This window comes from Cnephaeus nilssonii (assembly GCF_951640355.1).
Source record: "Cnephaeus nilssonii genome assembly, chromosome: 8".
Lineage (NCBI taxonomy): Eukaryota > Metazoa > Chordata > Mammalia > Chiroptera > Vespertilionidae > Cnephaeus > Cnephaeus nilssonii.
In genome coordinates, this window is record NC_137079.1 from 69001582 (window position 1) to 69018404 (window position 16823).

General features: G+C 38.7%; 1 pseudogene across 1 annotated transcript in view; it reads left to right on the forward strand.

Annotated features, from left to right (window-relative positions):
- The window catches only part of LOC307104047 (phosphatidylinositol 3-kinase regulatory subunit beta-like), a 47122-nt pseudogene extending 34331 nt beyond the window's left edge, over window positions 1-12791 (forward strand). Inside the window, exons 2-3 of the transcript in view lie at window positions 11647-11868; window positions 11977-12791. The product of the transcript in view is annotated as a phosphatidylinositol 3-kinase regulatory subunit beta-like (transcript). The remainder of the gene's footprint in view (window positions 1-11646; window positions 11869-11976) is intronic.
- Window positions 12792-16823: the final 4032 nt, after the last annotated feature.

A 16823-nucleotide genomic window follows, 5' to 3' on the forward strand; every position in this document is an offset into this window, starting at 1 on the left:
GGTGGTAGAGATTAAAATATTTTTAGATAAAATATTCTGGTGTGTGTGATTTCATTCAAAATAATCTGGTATAAGGGAAATGAGTGTGTAAAGCAGGTCTGGGTACAGATGAAATGAGATAGGCCAAGAGTTGACAATTGTTGAAGCTTGATGATGGGCACATAGGAGTTAATTATACTACTTTACTTTGTATGTATTTAAATTTTTCTATAATAAAATCTAAATATACACAAAGAAACATTGAATGGGGAATGCCACTAACTTAGTTATATGGATATATCAAAAAACACTTTTTGAGTAGAATTGTGTAGAAGTATCATAAGGTTGACTTGAAAAAATAAAAGTTGAGATTTGTTTATACTATATTTTTCTCTTCTCTCACCTACTTCCCAACTGTCTAACTACCATAACTATTAATTGTTTTGTCTGTTTTTCTTTCTTACTAGGCACAACTTATGTAAAAAGTATAACAGCCCTACAGACCAAAATCTCAAGATTTCCATTGTTAAATTAATCTGATTTTGGTTAACTGACAGGCTTTGAAAGTATTCTGAATTATTGTCAGTTGACTATGGCAATCTTGACTGAGAAGATTGTGATATAATAGCTATAAATAAATTAATTTTAGAAATTTCAGGCAACATTAATATTAGTAGAATAGAACAGAAGATATTTGGTGAGACTGAAGACCTTCTATTGAGGAGGAAAATATGGGGGGCAACTTTGGGGGCTTACAGCCTAGTTCAGTATCTAGTTAAACAGTAATCCTACTTCCCCATTCTAACTGACTTGGGTGGAGCTGCAAAGCCCACCCCAAGGGGCCGCCACAAGAAGGTAGATATAACCTCCCCACATTGTCAGTTCAGGCTTTGGATCAAAGTCCCCTGAACTGGCAGAGCTGCGTAATAAAGGTTTTACTTTCCTGATTCCTCTGGGTGCTGGCTGTCGTTCTCTTGGGCCATTTGCCACAACTATGATGTTTTAAATGGCATTCCCAGAAGTTCACATTTGGTCTTTGGAATAGAGTGTGCATGTCTGTCCTAACACATCAATATTCCCATGCTAAGGCAATGAGCGGGGATAGCCATGCTGAACAATGGAGCTTATGCATTTGTACTAAGGGATTGAGTGTGTATGCCCATTCTACAGCATCGATTATATATGTCCATATTAAGGTTTTGAGTAGTCATGTCCATGCTAAAGAAGTATATTTAGTAAAGGTTCATGTAAGCTTTTGATACTCTTACTCTCTTGTGAGGATAAGGAAATCATTAGGCTACTGGTTTGGGTAAGCTGCATTGTTCCTGCCTATGAGGATGCAAAATCCAGAATTGTAGTGTTGCAGTGTAATCTTAAATGAAAAAGAAGAAGGCAGGGGAGCTATTAACAACAACAACAAAAAAAAACAACAAACAACAAAATGAAATCAGAAGCTAAAAGAGTACAATTTGTTTTGACATAAAGAAGCTGTCTTTTTTTTTTATTATTATTTCTGTGATTCAGACATGCAGCTTTCATTACACTGGCTCTTCTTTTCTTTCACTTAAAATAAATAATATGTGAAGATCTAAACTTTAGTAAGCTTAAATGAAACTCATAAAATTCTTGTCATTTGAATTTCTACAAGTTTAATTTAAATTAAGGATTGCCAATGAATAGTTGTAACTAGGTTGCCTTCAACTACAAAGTTGCGGATTTGCTTAATGTTCTTTTATTTCCTTACATGTATTTGTGTAATATTTGATTTTGAACAACTCTCTAACTAGAACAAATAATTATGTAAATGAGTAAATGAAAAATTAGATCTTTCAACACTTCATAAAAACACCACACATTTAATTGCTACAAGATACCACAAAGAATCATTTCATTCCAGAATGGTTCAACATCTGCTAACAAATGAAGTAGAGATGCTGAATTTATTATAAACCTACAGGTACCTTGTGACTTGGCAGGTGGTATTTTTAATGGCCCTGAGAGTTACAGTGAAACATTAGATGAACCAAATAGTCAATGGCAGGGGCATTACCACAGCAATAAGGGTAGGGATAAAAGTTTCTCCGGCTCCAAATAGTTAATGAGCATCTCTATGTGCAAGACACTGTAAAGAGGGCAAATGATTTTATTTCCTTGAAGCTTAGTTTGGTGCTAGAAAAGGAATTTTATGTGCTGAGTTGACTAGTATAATCTTTCCGGTATAATACTTTCTGCATACTGTAGAAAAACACCACACAATTTATTCTCAGGAAGACTTCAAAATGCTGCAGCATGAGCAAAGATTGAACAAGGGACAGTGTGATCTTAAGTAAATTTCCTATCTCTCTAAAGATGTTTGTGTTGAGAGAAATGATCTTTTAAAGTCTTTGCTTGGAAATGTCATGAGCACAGACAATTATCAGACATGGTGGTACTGCACATAGGAAAAGGCACAGACATGCAATTGAGCAAACTGGGCAAATAGGTGGCAGCGGGCCTGCATAATTGTTATCAGAGAGCTGAAGGGCTCAAGTGAGGGGTATGAGGTAATATGAAATGAATGATATCTGTTATAACATCAGGTATCATAACTGAAGAAAAATGGCATTTCGGTTGCAAAAGAGAAAACTAAGATAAGCCCTTTATATAGAGGCTCTAATACTTTAGGATATTAATTTTAAAGAATTTAATTTGAAACAATCATGAAAGTTATTACTGTCTTTCTGTTTCAGAATTAAAAAAATATATATATCACATGATCTCACTCATTTGTGGAATACAATGAACAACATAAACTGATGAACAAAAAACAGATCCAGAGCCTGAGAAGCATTGATCAGATCATCAAACCTCAGAGGGAAGGTAGGGGAGGGTGGGGGTAAGGGGAAGAGATCAACCAAAGGACTGATATGCATGCATATAAGCCTAACCAATGGACACAGACACCAGGGGGGTGGGGGCATGAGTGAGGGAGTGAGGGGGGGAGCAATGGAGTGTAATACCTTAATCAATAAAAACAAAGAAAGAAAGAAAGGAAACAGGGGTACCACAGAGGGCTCCTAGATTTCCGGCATGAACAGAAAAAAAAAGAAGTATATTTTCCCCACTAAATGCTTTCATATGTACAGGCCTCTGTGCTTGTTATTAAAAATTCAGACTTTAATGTGAAACTTCAGAACTCATCACGTATTTTAATTAGTTATTCTCTTCGGAGAGAAAATGTCTCCAAATAGAATGACCTTGAGGATATTTTCTTTTTAGGGTAAATGCCATGATAACATGACATTCTTTTCACAGTGATGGGTGCTATTGGATTTAATTAATATTAAATGTAGAAACACAAAATTTACATCAAAACCTCTTAACTGGAGGATATTTCTCATTTTGTCACTTTACCAAGCATATTTATTTGTTTACTTTTAATTATAATCCCAAAATATACTTTGAGAAGAGAATTAAGACAAAAATAAGTCCAAATACTTACTAAAGGCCAATCAGTGAAATTGTGAATGACAGAACTTAGAATAAGAAGCAGCAGTTCTGACCTGTAGTACACAATTCATCTTTAAATGTCCAGAAAAAGACATTAATCACTATGGTATGTGTTATTTGCCAGCTTCTATATAAAAGTTCCAGTTAGCAGAAACATTTTTTTCAACTCACCTGGCACAGTTTCCATTTTGGAAAATTGCACTCTGTCTTTTTTTGTGTTTTTTTTTTTTCTTCTCTAATTAGTGTTCTTGTATGAATCATTCAGCAAAAATAATAATAATAATAATAATAATAATAATAATAATAATGTGTTCTCTGAATATTTAAACACAGTTATTCACAAAATGGAAAACTATCATTAATGCACAATTAGTAAAGGTGATTCGGATTTAGAGAAATCCAATCTGAAATGTTCTAGCAGCCTTTCTTTGGATAGGTCAATTTCTGTGAGGAGCAAAACAATACTAAAGAAACAATCCTGGCTTGATAAGAATTCTGAGCAAGGAGGAGGAATTACATTGGTTACTTACTTTAGTGGATTAGTGTCTTAATTATCCAACTCTTTGTATGGAAACTCTAGTAAAAGAACTGGCTTAAGAGATAAAAAAAATAAAGACTCCTGGATGTGTTTCCATATAAAGGAAAATGTAAAATTAAAAATTAATAAATTTATGATCAAAATATTTTCAGAACAAATGCTATCTTAAGTTCCTTATTGAAATTATATTATTTCTCTTAATGTCTTACTAATAGATCTTTGTCTATAGCCCCCCCTCACTCTACCACCCAGGATGGCTTCGACGCTAGCAAAAGTCCTAATAAAAAGTAATGAACAGGCATACTAACATTTAATTATTTCCTTTCTTTAACCAAGAATTGAGTTTTAGAGAACTGTGGTAGTTTAATCAGGAATAATAATTATTGGCCTTTTTTAATACATAAAATGTCAGTTTGAATGCAGGCTTTCAACTACATACAAAGATCCTTTCTCAAAAGAAATTATTTTTTAATCTGAAATGAAAGTGCAATGTTTTTAATATATTATGAAAATATTAAGTGATGATAAGAATAGTTATTTCTACTGGCTTTTCATTATTAAGAGTTGAATATGTAGTTCATGTAACTGTGGGCCATCCAGATTCTCCTTTCACGATTAAAGCCCTTATGATCCCATTTGCTTAGCAGCTCTCAGCTGATTCTCTCTCCAGTAATCACCTCGCCCAAAGCTGTGTACCCTGCCTGGGTGCAGACACATCTAATGTCTAGTTGATATAAAGATATAAAGGTTTACTCTTCTTTCCTCCATTTGGAATATCTCCAAAGAGCCTTCCTAATACACCTATAGGATTCGCTGTGGCCTTTGTTTTAATCTTGTCACAATTCTACTTTTTCCTCAGTCCTGCTGCATTCATTCACTCATATATGTTGACTCTGAAAGCACCTCCCTTAAACGTCTTGTATAAGAATCTGCCCTTGTGTTTGATTTATAGAGATCAAAATTTAATAGATTATAAAACAAAAGTGAACTATATAATGGGAAACAGCACTAGATCATCTACTGGCAAGCCACTGGTAATAAGAAAGTAGGTAGAGAAAGCATAACCCTTGGCTTGTGGTAGCCACCCCATTTGTAAAGTGTTCATCTGTGGTAGCCTGGAAAGGGATACCAGCTGGCAGGAATACAGTGATGGACATAGGAATCTGGCATATAAGGACTACACTGAAAATTTTCATTGTAAATATTATGGAATTAGGTGGTGGTATTTGCCACACACACAAAAAAATATTGATTCACAATAAAAGGCCTAGGATGATTAATCACTAATTAAACACCAAATGTAACAATGAGAAAGCTTTCTTGGCAGCATAAAGAGATTATTATTTCCTATAGCTTGATGGGGGAACAAAGCTGATGATTTATACAACAGAGATCTAAAAAAGTCTGCGTTCTCAATCTTGGCCAGCACTCTGTACCAAACACTGAGGTCTAATTAGGAAGAACTTAGACTTTAAATTTGGATATGTGGGTAATTGGGTTTGTGTACCTGAAAATATTGAATCCTCAGAACTCTTGTACATGTGGTACCTATGAAAAAGACTTAACTCCCTGCTCTAAAGAATTGCACCCCCACCCCCAGCTTAAAGAGGATGCCAAGGTCTCTGCTTGCAAGACAGCACGTGTTTTCTTCAATGTAAGAGGCATCTCTTTTCCTAGCCACAAAACTAATAATGATTATAAGGTCATAAAACATAACCTGGCCCACACTCTACATCTAGTGAAAGAAAAATGTAACTGCATCCTGGAGGAGCTTTAGAAACTAATCAACATGTAACAGCTGGAGCCTAAGTAATTTAAATGGCATTGGGTTTGAAAGGTCTGGATCAACTAGGTCAAACATAAGTGCAGATAAGTGAAATCTTACCAGTATGAGAAAATTTCCCCATAATACAGGATGAATTCCTTGGCAAAACTGGAATCAATGCTAACACACTATGAGAATAGCTCTTGGAAGCTTGGAAAGCAATGCTCTCTCTATGTTAAGTGAAGTAGAAATGCCAGATTTACCATTGGAAGGTGGTGCTTAGAAGGGATTAAAATGTGCAGGGAAATGAACATAGTAGATTAGTAAAGCTGGGAAACTCACCAGAATTTTGCTGCAGGTCCTTGAAGTCAATCCATTCACTTGAGTGAAGATAAATGGACTGGTGAGAGGGACAAAGCGTAATTGAGACATGCAGTGGTGACTGCTCTCTACATAGACAATTCCAGGGATGGCAGAGGATGCTCTTACAGTGTTAGGCTTGCTGCTCTCAAAATAGATAGAGAATCTTGAAGTAACAGAGGCCTAAGCATTAAAGTTTAACTGTCTGAAGCAAGGTGGGAGACATTACAATGATGGATGACATTTAAATTGCAGCCAGAAAGGCATGACCTGCAGAGTGTTAAGGAAATGATTATTGCACATCCTGGGCAATATGGATGGCTTTGCATCAATGGCATGGTAAATAAATAAACAAATAAATGAATAAATGATAGGTGAAGGAGCAGTTGCTCAAGCCAACTTATGGACCTGAATCCAGTTTTCGTTCAAAGAACAGAATGACTAAAAGAGGTTGGATCCTCAGTATTAAGGACATTGCAAAACTATGGTGAGTGTATATGGTACTGAACAGTGCTCTACAAAGAAACTACCATCAGAAAATTGCACTGGGGAAAAGGGACTATACAAACCTTTTTGGGATTGTGGACTCATTTTCCAAACTGACATTAATATCTAGGGATTTGAAGCAACATCATGAGACCTTTCCTGATTTCTCTCCCACCTGCTAACATCTTCCTAGCCTAAGCCTTGATCATTAACCTTTGATTTTTTTAAAAATATTTTTTTATTGATTTCAGAGAGGAAGGGAGAGGGAGAGGGAGAGAGAGATAGAAACATCAATGATGAAAGAGAATCATTGATTGGCTTCCTCCTACACACACACCCCCTTCCCCACCCTCCCCCCCGCCGGGGATCAAGCCAGAAACCCAGGCATGTGTCCTTGACTGGAATCAAACCTGGTACCCTTCAGTCCGAAGGCCAATGCTCTGTCCACTAAGCCAAACCAACTAGGACATTACCTCCGATTTGAACAAATGTTTTCACAGGAGGTAGGAAGGTACCTGTTATTACCTCACTTATAAATAGGTCTTCTTTTTCTGAAACATTATTCCATATTTTCCTTGTTTCTCTTACAAAAGTATGATGTGTTTAAAGTTATAATATTTTTAAATGTGTCTATATTTCTAGTTGCTGGTAATGAAAATTGTGACCTGTTATGATCAATCACTCCTTACTTAGAGGTTGAATTTCTTTTAACTTACCCTTGAACTAGATTATTTCTCAAAGCTTAAGTTTCATCTAGGCTTTCACTCCCTCTTTACTGGAAAATATTCTCAAGTAATTTCTTCAGAAAAGATATATAAATATGTAAAAATGTATGGTTTAATTTTGTAATACAAAAGGATTAACATATGTGTTACCTTGGGCTTTAATAAGTGTCTAGGAATGTATTTTCCAACATTTCGTTGATAATTTGGTTGGTAAAGATATGAGAGCATTTTCCCTCATGACATTTTTTTTCCATAAATTTCTCACTTATTTTGTATTGCTAACGATTCACTCCCATCCAAAATATTCAAGAATAATTTGAGCACTCTTTATGTTTATCCTGTTTTATTTTCAATAAATCTTTTCATTCTTTAGATGCAGGAACTTCTTCATTTTGGGAAACATTTGTTGTTGTTGTTCTTGCCTTAATAATTTCCCCCTCCATGTTCTCTGTTTATTACATTCATAGTAATTGCCTGTTATACAACCTGAATTAGTGCACTTTCTTATTCTGTTGGTTTCTATCAATTTAATAGATATTTGCTCTTGATTTTCTGAATTTCCCCCCATAGTTTTGTGCTCTAGGATTCATTTTATTATTTACTTCAATATTTTAAAAAAATTTATCTCATTTTTTTCATAAGCATATTAATTTTAGGTGGTCCATTCTCATATTTGATGAAGGTTAGGTTTGGTCTCTCTGTTGAATAAATTAATAATTTTGCCAATCATTATTTTAACCGAATGAAAAAGATGATTGAAGCCTGTATATATCTGGAACATGCTGATTACCTGAAAGTCTTCTAATTTAGAGTACAAAATAAAAAACAACAACAACAAAAAAAACAGGCTTCTCCTATAAGGTAAGCTGAGAAGCCTTCCAAATTTTAGAGTCAGGAAGATTTTTCATTAAGGGCCAACTTTCTACTAATATTTGTTTCCCTTCCCCCTAAAACATTTCATTCAATTTATTTTAGTGATCATTATTTTAACTTGATTTGGAGTAAATGTGTGTTTTTATAATCCTGTTCTAAAGTTAGTAACTTCTAATTTCAAACTCAAAAGTTTAGCCCAGCCAGTGTTGCTCAGTGGTCAAGCATCAACTTATGAACCAGGAGGTCAGTGTTCAATTCCTAGTCAGGGCACATGCTCGTGTTGTGGGCTCGATCCCCAGTAGGGGGCATGCAGGAGGCAGCTGACCAATGATTCTCTCTCATCATTGATGTTTCTATCTCTCTCTTCCTCTCCCTTCTTCTTTGAAGTCAATAAAAATATAATTTAAAAAAATTAATTCCTTCCAGAGATCATGTTGAATACTATCCTATTTAAGCCTCAAATTAATTATCACTCTGATATTTAGACAAAGAAACCAAGGCTTAATAAGATTAAGTAAAATTCTCATCCTACCTAATAAAATGGTAATATGTAAATTACCATCACTCCGCTACGCTCACGATTGGGCCAGCAGGAGGTGCAGGGGGCGGAACTCGGGGTGGCCTGGGTAGCCGACTGGGCCAGCGGGACGCTGAGCTGGCGTCGCCAGCAGCGGTGCGAGCTCAGCATCTGTGCCATGGCTGTGCTGCGGAACAGAAGGGGCCTCTGGGGCAGCGAGCTCACGTCCCGCCGCGGACCATCAAAAGTGGGGAAGCTGGGTGCCTGTCCGCTCCGGCACCAGGCCTTTCGGAAGCCTCCGCCGAGCCAGAGGCTTCTGAAAGGCCTGGTGCACCAGTGGACAGGCACCCAGCTCCCCCGCGATCGAAAGCGAAAGTGTGTAGGGGACCCTACACGTGCATGATTCAATCATGCACTGGGCCTCTAGTAACTATATAAATTTGGATTAGAACATAGGAAGTGTGAATGCAAAAAGCTGCACTTTTTACCACTGAGATATAATATTTATTTTTCATTATAATACTCTCCTGCTTCTGCTTTTCATGACAGCTATTTCTACACTTATCAATACTCATATTTTACTTATAAACTAGTTATGTTAATATTTTATTGAGATTCGACTTTGCTAGAGAATTGGGACATTTTATTATTACTTCCTGAAACAAAATTATATCAATAATTGTGTTTGTGTTACATTTAGGTAAACAATATAGAATATAGCTTCATTACTGTGTCCACATGTAAGGTTTAATTTTGTAAAGAAATTCTATGTTTATATTCCTATATTTCTTTACTCAATTAGGAATGGAGATTATGTAGAGATAATGTAAATGCTATTTTGTCCTATGTCCTTGATGGTTAGAACAGCTTTTATAAAAGGGTGTTTAACTTAATAGACCCAGGATATCTGGTCAGGAACATGAGACAGATTTCAACCCATGAACAGTAAAGTAGACCTGCACTATAGGCATTAGCCAAGGGGGATAATTTCAAACTTACAACCATTCATTGTTCATCAAAAGCTTAGTTCAGAGAAACAATATTTGTGGAAAGGATTGCCTGAAGGTTATAAAAAATCATGTCTTTTTCTTGTTTCTATAAAATATAGCTCTAGGTTTCCACAGATCTTCAGAGTGGTATATTACATTATTGTTGTAGTAATATCCTTAGATTGCATCATGCTACATTAGATGTCATCAACCCATGTTGAGAAACCCTCCAAGAAATGAGTCTTAAGCAATCTGTCCCCATCTATATGTATAAAAAGTCAGCTACCATAACGACCAGAATGACAGAGACCAGAACACAACGGCCCCTCGCCCAGGCTGGCCCTGCCCCCAGGGAGCGGTTAGGGTAAGGTGACCAGATTTTAACATTGGTAAAGCGGGACACCATTGACCGGGCGGCGGGGAGGGGGGAGTTCTTTTTTTTTTTAAATATATTTTATTGAGTTTTTACAGAGAGGAAGAGAGAGGGATAGAGAGTTAGAAACATTGATGAGAGAGAAACATCGATCAGCTGCCTCTTGCACACCCCCTACTGGGGATGTGCCCACAACCAAGGTACATGCCCTTGACCGGAATCGAACCTGGGACCCTTGAGTCCACAGGCCGATGCTCTATCCACTGAGCCAAACCGGTTTCGGCCCGGGGGGGTGGGGGGGTTCTTTATTAAAAATTTGGTCTATATTGTAATCGCTTTTGGTTTTTTTAATAAAAGGAAATTCACTTCTTAGATCATCATTGAATTTGCATCCTCTTTTCTTACTCATTATGTTAAAAATCTAAAAAAAATAATTTAAAATTATATTATAAATTATTATATACATATTGCTTAAAAACACAGTAAGTAGGTACATAATTACATGAACATATTTTATTGTTAGTTTATAAATTAAATTAATTTGATTGTTATAAAGTAACTATATTTTAAAAATTATTTTAATCTTATATTTCTTTCTAAATAATAACAATACTAACTTGTATTATTTTTCCTCTGAATTTACTGTAACGTAAGTCGTAAGTGTCACTTTCAAGGCCGGCGCTAGACTTTTTGTCGCCACTATAAAATACAAATAATACGAGTACTGTCTGCTAAATTCAAGAAAATTAATGTATTTATGAAATAAATAAATAAATTACTTACCTAAATTATCTGAATAGCTGATTTGTAATGGCATCACTTGTTTAACTAGCTTACTAGCAAGCAGTAAGATGTGTATCGTTTGAGAGACAGTTACAAAATGTTTTCGTCGTTGCCAATCCCAAAAAATGCCATTGTTCATTAAGTCCAAACAATGGTGGTTGAATTCTAACAACTGATCAACAATGCGAACTTTGATAAGCAGTTCTCGATGATCAGTTCTCAACAATTATTTGTTATTATTAAAGTTTAACATTATAAAATTAACAAAAATAATTTAAAACTCATATCCTGGCTACATAGCCACATGGCCGCCGAAAACCGTATATTCCCTTCCCGTTCTCCCGCCGTTCCCTAGCTTGTCGTGCATTCTTTCCAAAAATGGGGACTTTTTTAAAACGCCGCGGGATGCGGGACAAATTGTTAAAAATCGGGACTGTCCCGCCAAAAGCAGGACGTCTGGTCACCTTAGGTTAGGGGCACCCCTAGGCAAAGCGACGGGTGCAAGTTTGATGGGGGAAAGTCAAAGAAATAGAGGGGAAGGTCTTAAGGGTCTGCAGGGTTGGGGTGGTCGGCCCAGAGTAGGTTGGGAGTGTGCTGGGGAAGGAGGAGGAAGATCCGATTGGAAAACGGCTCAGCACAGTACCTTTCTCATTGCAAACTGGGACGGCGCCAGCCGTGGACTGAATGGGCGGCTGTTTCATGAGTGTGCTTGGGACCGACATGTTCGTGGCAGTGGCAGTACTCCTGAAATTTTACTGATTCCAAATAGGAAACAGCTATCAACGTCAAAGAACAGAAAAACACTCTCCAACTAGAGGCCCTGGACTTGCAACACGACTGAAGGAAACACCATGTAAGGAGGAGCTAGAAAAACCAGAAGTATGCGACCAGAGGATTGTGGGACTGTGGAGGACACCTGGCCACCTACAGCTAGAACGTGAGCCTGTTATTGCACATGTACATAGTCAGTCCTATAGTCCTCAGTCTCGCAGTATTTGGATGTGACTTCTGGAGGGAAATTAATTCTATTGAGGTTTTCTATTCCCTTGCGGTGAGGAAGATCTGAATTAAAGGTTTTGTTTGTTACCTTGGTTTGAAGGGGAGGACAAGAGCCACGAGTACGACCAGCTCTACCAGGAGTACACACACACCTCCCAGGAACTGCAAATGAAGCGCACCGCAATCGAAGCCTTCAATGAAACCATCAAGATCTTCCAAGAGCAGGGACAGACTCAAGAGAAGTGCAGCAAGGAGTATCTGGAGCGCTTCCGGCCTGAGGGCAATGAAAAAGAGATGCAGAGGATCCTGAACTCAGAGCGGCTCAAGTCTCCCATCGCTGAGATCCACGAGAGCCGCAGGAAGCTGGAACAGGAGCTATGGACACAGGCCTTGGACAATCGGGAGATCGATAAGCACATGAACAGCCTGAAGCCAGACCTCATGCAGCTGCGCAGGAGCCGAGACCAGTACCTGGTATGGCTCACCCAGAAAGGCACCCGGCAGAAGAAAATCAACAAGTGGTTGGGAATAAAAAATGAGACTGAAGACCAGTAGGCACTGATGGAGGATGAGGATGACCTCCCTCACCCTGAGGAATGAACCTGGTATGTGGGTAAGATTGACCGCATACAGGCTGAGGAAATGCTGGACAGCAAGCGGGATGGTACCTTCCTCATCCGTGTGAGCAGCCAGTGGGGCTGCTATGCCTGCTCTGTAGTGGTAGACAGTGGCACCTGCTCTGTGATGATAGAGGACACCAAGCACTGTGTCCTCTACCACATGACCACTGGCTTGGGTTTTGCAGAGCCCTACAACCCGTACAGGTCTCTGAAGGAGCTGGTGCTGCTTTACCAGCACACCTCCCTCGTGCAACACAGCGATGCACTTACCATCACACTGGCACATCCCGTGTGAGCCCTGGATCCTGGGACCCCGCCAGCCCGCTAACTCATACAGAGCAGGACTTCATCTTTTTGTCTGTCTGTCTCTCTTCTTTGGGAATCTTTCTCTGTCTCAATCTCTCTCTTGCTTTCTCTGAGTCTTTCTCTTCCTGTCACTCTTTCTATCCCCATTTCTGTCCTCTCTGTCTCTCTTAGTCTCTGAACCATCTAAGTCTCTGTTACAGGAGCATACCTCCTTCACCCCATGCCTCCTTTCCCCAAGGGCACTGCCCTCCCCTGGCTCTGGCTGCCCTCACCAGTTCCTACAGTTTCCCCAATCTCCCCCTGCCTGTACCTGCCATGTTTACAAAGACCCCTGGGGTGCTCAGCCCCAGCCTGGTGCCCTGATTTTTAAGCCATAGACCTGGGATCAGGGCAGGATGGAACTTCGCTGGGCCACTTCCAAGAATCTCAGCTATGACATTTGGGGCTGGGCGGGTCTGCCCCACAGATCCAACTTCCCTTCCAAACCCTGAAGTGAAACCCGCACCGGTTACCCCCATATGGAGCTGCTGCCCAGAAGCCCTCCTCCCCCAAAAGCAAAATTATTAAAAATAACCTCAAGAGCTGGGCCCTATCTGACCCCAGGCTTCCCAGGAACCGAGGCTGCTGCAGGTCCTGCTGGGCCAGCCGAGATGCACCGCTGCCCACAGCACCTCCGCTCGATGCAGTTTCAAGGCTTCTCCTTGATCATGTTGGGTTCTGATTTTGTTTCCTTGACTGTAAACCCATTTTCTCCTCTTTTGGGACAAGAACCCCAGTTTTCTATGCTGCCATGAACCCTCCTCCTGCCTGCCCAGCTAGGCTGGCAGGTGGGTTTTGTATGGTACATTGATACTGATGTGGATATAACATTGAACTAAAAAAAAAAAAAAAGGAAAATGGGATAGTGGACGAATAAGAAACTTTGGAGACAGTGCAGGGCAGATTGTCCAGACTGTTGAGAGCTAAGAATTAGCATTTAATTGGGATAGAAATCCCGCTAATAGCACCTGATGCCTGAAATCTGAGCACTCTACTTTTAGGTTTTCCAGTTCTAGTTTTTGGAGACTGCCTATTATAACATTCCTGGTTGGAAAGTGTTTGTACAGAAGCTAATAAGTATTAAGTATTTGCTGTGTTTACCATGCTTAGCTCTCTGTAAGGAATATGGAGTGTTAAATGCCTCATGTTCTCAAGAAGCTTGACTTTTAATATAAAAAATAAAGAAGAAATATAAATATTAAAAATAAAAACAGAAGAAGCTTGAGTTTTAGGGGCGAAATAAGGCAGCCAGGCGAGCCGTTAGGGGCAATCAGGCAGGCAGGCAGAGTGGTTAGGGGTGATCAGGCAGCAAGGTGAGCAGTTAGAAGCCAGTGGTCCTAGATTGTGAGAGGGATGTCCGACTGCCGGTTTAGGCCTGATCTGTGTGATTGGGCCTAAACTGGCAGTCAGATATCCCCTGAAAGGTCCCTGATTGTGAGAGGGTGCAGGCTGGACTGAGGGACACCCGCCCCCATGCACAAATTTCGTGCACTGAGCCTCTAGTGTTTTAAATAAAGGTAATGTTGTTTTGATGGGGAACATAAAAATACATTTTGGGAGGGGGTCAGCAATCTGACTCTGTACCTAGTTAATCAGTATCCCTAATGCACATTCTTGTTAGCCTATAATCAAGTCTCTGCCCCTTCCTTAATTATATGGTCTTGGAAGACCTGTTTACCTAAGTACTCACATTTTACAGAGGCCATAAACCATGAACCATACACAACCCTTGGAGGGGATCATCAGTGCTGGCACCAGGCCAGGCCTTTAGGTGTGGTCTCACGGCCCCCATCCCAACACATAGGGCTGTTTGCAAAGCCTGCAAAAGGTCCGGAAGTCTGATCTTTATTTTGGGGACAAAGAAACCAAAGGGTATAAAGAGAAAGCTTCCTCCATATTGGTTTGCTCAGGATTTGGAAACAGGCCCCCCTGAGTCACAGTACTAGTACATCCGAAAATAAATGGGTTTTTCCTGTATCTCCAGGTACTTCTGTATATTTTTTGGTCACCTGGTAAATTCTGTAACAGTTTACAATAGAGACCGTTTTCTTTTTTTAACATTTTAAGATATGTTTTAACTGTTTATGGACCAAGAATAGCAATAGTGACTATGAAATTATTTGGTTTTAAATTTGTGCCTACAGTGAGTTTTGTAATATTTTTGGTTTGGCTGCCTAAGACAGCTAATACTATCTTTATAAAATCACTTGCCATTGTAGCTACATATTCAACTTTGTTTAGTAGCCTAACTAAAACCGGCCCAAACCATCCTCAGGTTCTTTTGCCTGCCTCGGTGAAGCCAAACACATGGCACAGATGCTGATGGAATGAAAGAGGTTTATCAGCATGCAGTTTCATCTTCCAGCTATCAGGTGGTTTAGGTGTTCCCTTTTGGGTGTGTCAGTCTCTGGCATTTTTTTCTCCCTGGTATTGTATTGCTGATTTCTTGGGAGAGGATGTTACAGGCCTAGCCAACCAGCAGCATAGGCTACACTTCTGTGGTCAAGGCCAGCAAAAAGGGAACTGGAAATGCTGCTACCCATGCCATGCTTAAATGATACTGAAGCATCCACCTTCTGTTTGAAATTTTAACCCTGCTCTTTTGGCTTCTGTAAACACTTGATTGCTTAAATAATAAGGAAAATAAGACTACTCCCATTCCAGAGAGGCAATAAATCTTCCCCCAATGAAGTTATCAGTACTGACGCCAGGCCAAGCCTTTGATTGAGGTCTCAAAGCCCCAGCACATAGGGCTCTTTAAGAACTTGCAAAGGGGACTGAAAAAACCCATATTTGGGAGACAAAGAGGGTAAGAAGATATAAACAGAGAAACTTCCTCCATGTTTGGGCCCAGCATTTGAAATACAGTTTTCTCTCAGCCCACGCGTAATAATAATAATAATAAAGTGTAACTCCATCTCTCTAAGATTGCCTGATTCTTCTCCAGTCTTCTGCAACATACTATTAATATTTTAGACTATAAGTTTTGTTAGTATATTCTTATTTTTAATTCTTGGTTAGTTAATTAAATATGAGCATTTATATACCCTATACCCTGTTACACAAACTATTTTTGTGGTTTCCTTGCTTTTCCTTCCTGTTGTTATTCATACTACCTTGTTTTATTTTTGAATCCTGATATGACATCTTAATAACTTATGATAAAAATAAAATAAACTAATTAAATTAGTAAATCACCTGATGAAATCAGAGAACAATTTTGATTAAGATGTAACAGTTTTCTAGAAGTCAATAGAAAAGCCTAAACATGATTGGTTTTGAGTTTGTGATGACCTTCAGACAAAAGCAAATGTACTTTTCAGACATGTAACTATTTCTAAGAAAAAGAAAAATTCTACTGGGCACCTCTTAGTAATAAAAATGTGTAATGTAATAAAGTCCTCCTCAAAGTAGTATAACTTTAAGAAGAATTTTAAGCTACTTTTCTAAAGATTGGTTTATAGAATATCAAGTAGGATTAATCCAATAAAAATCAACTTTTTGCAGTAGGAGCAATATGGTTATGGAGAACAAAAACACATTTAGTTAATAATTCCTTTGAAGTCCAACATATATCTGTCCAGACTACAATACAACACTTTACTTACATTATTTAACTTCTACCCTAAGAATATTATGCAACTGAAACAGGAATTTTGGGGGGTGAAAAGCACAGGTTTTAGGCAATTTTAGAAATTTTAGAAATCAAGGGAACCATGGTAGAAGCACAGGACTGCAGAGCAGCAGAAGATATATTTCCATAGAATAGGGAAGCTGAAAAGCTGCAACAGGTACATTTCCATAGAATGAGGGAGGGGGGAACAGCAAAAGGTCTATATTTACAAAATAAAGAGAAGGAAGCCCTTCATCCAGAAGGAGAAGAAGAAAGCCCAAAGGAAATAGAAAAACAATAAGGAAGGATGAGGGAGAACCTCACATATCCCATGTGAGCTTTTACCTTTGAGCTTCAGTCTAAGGGAAT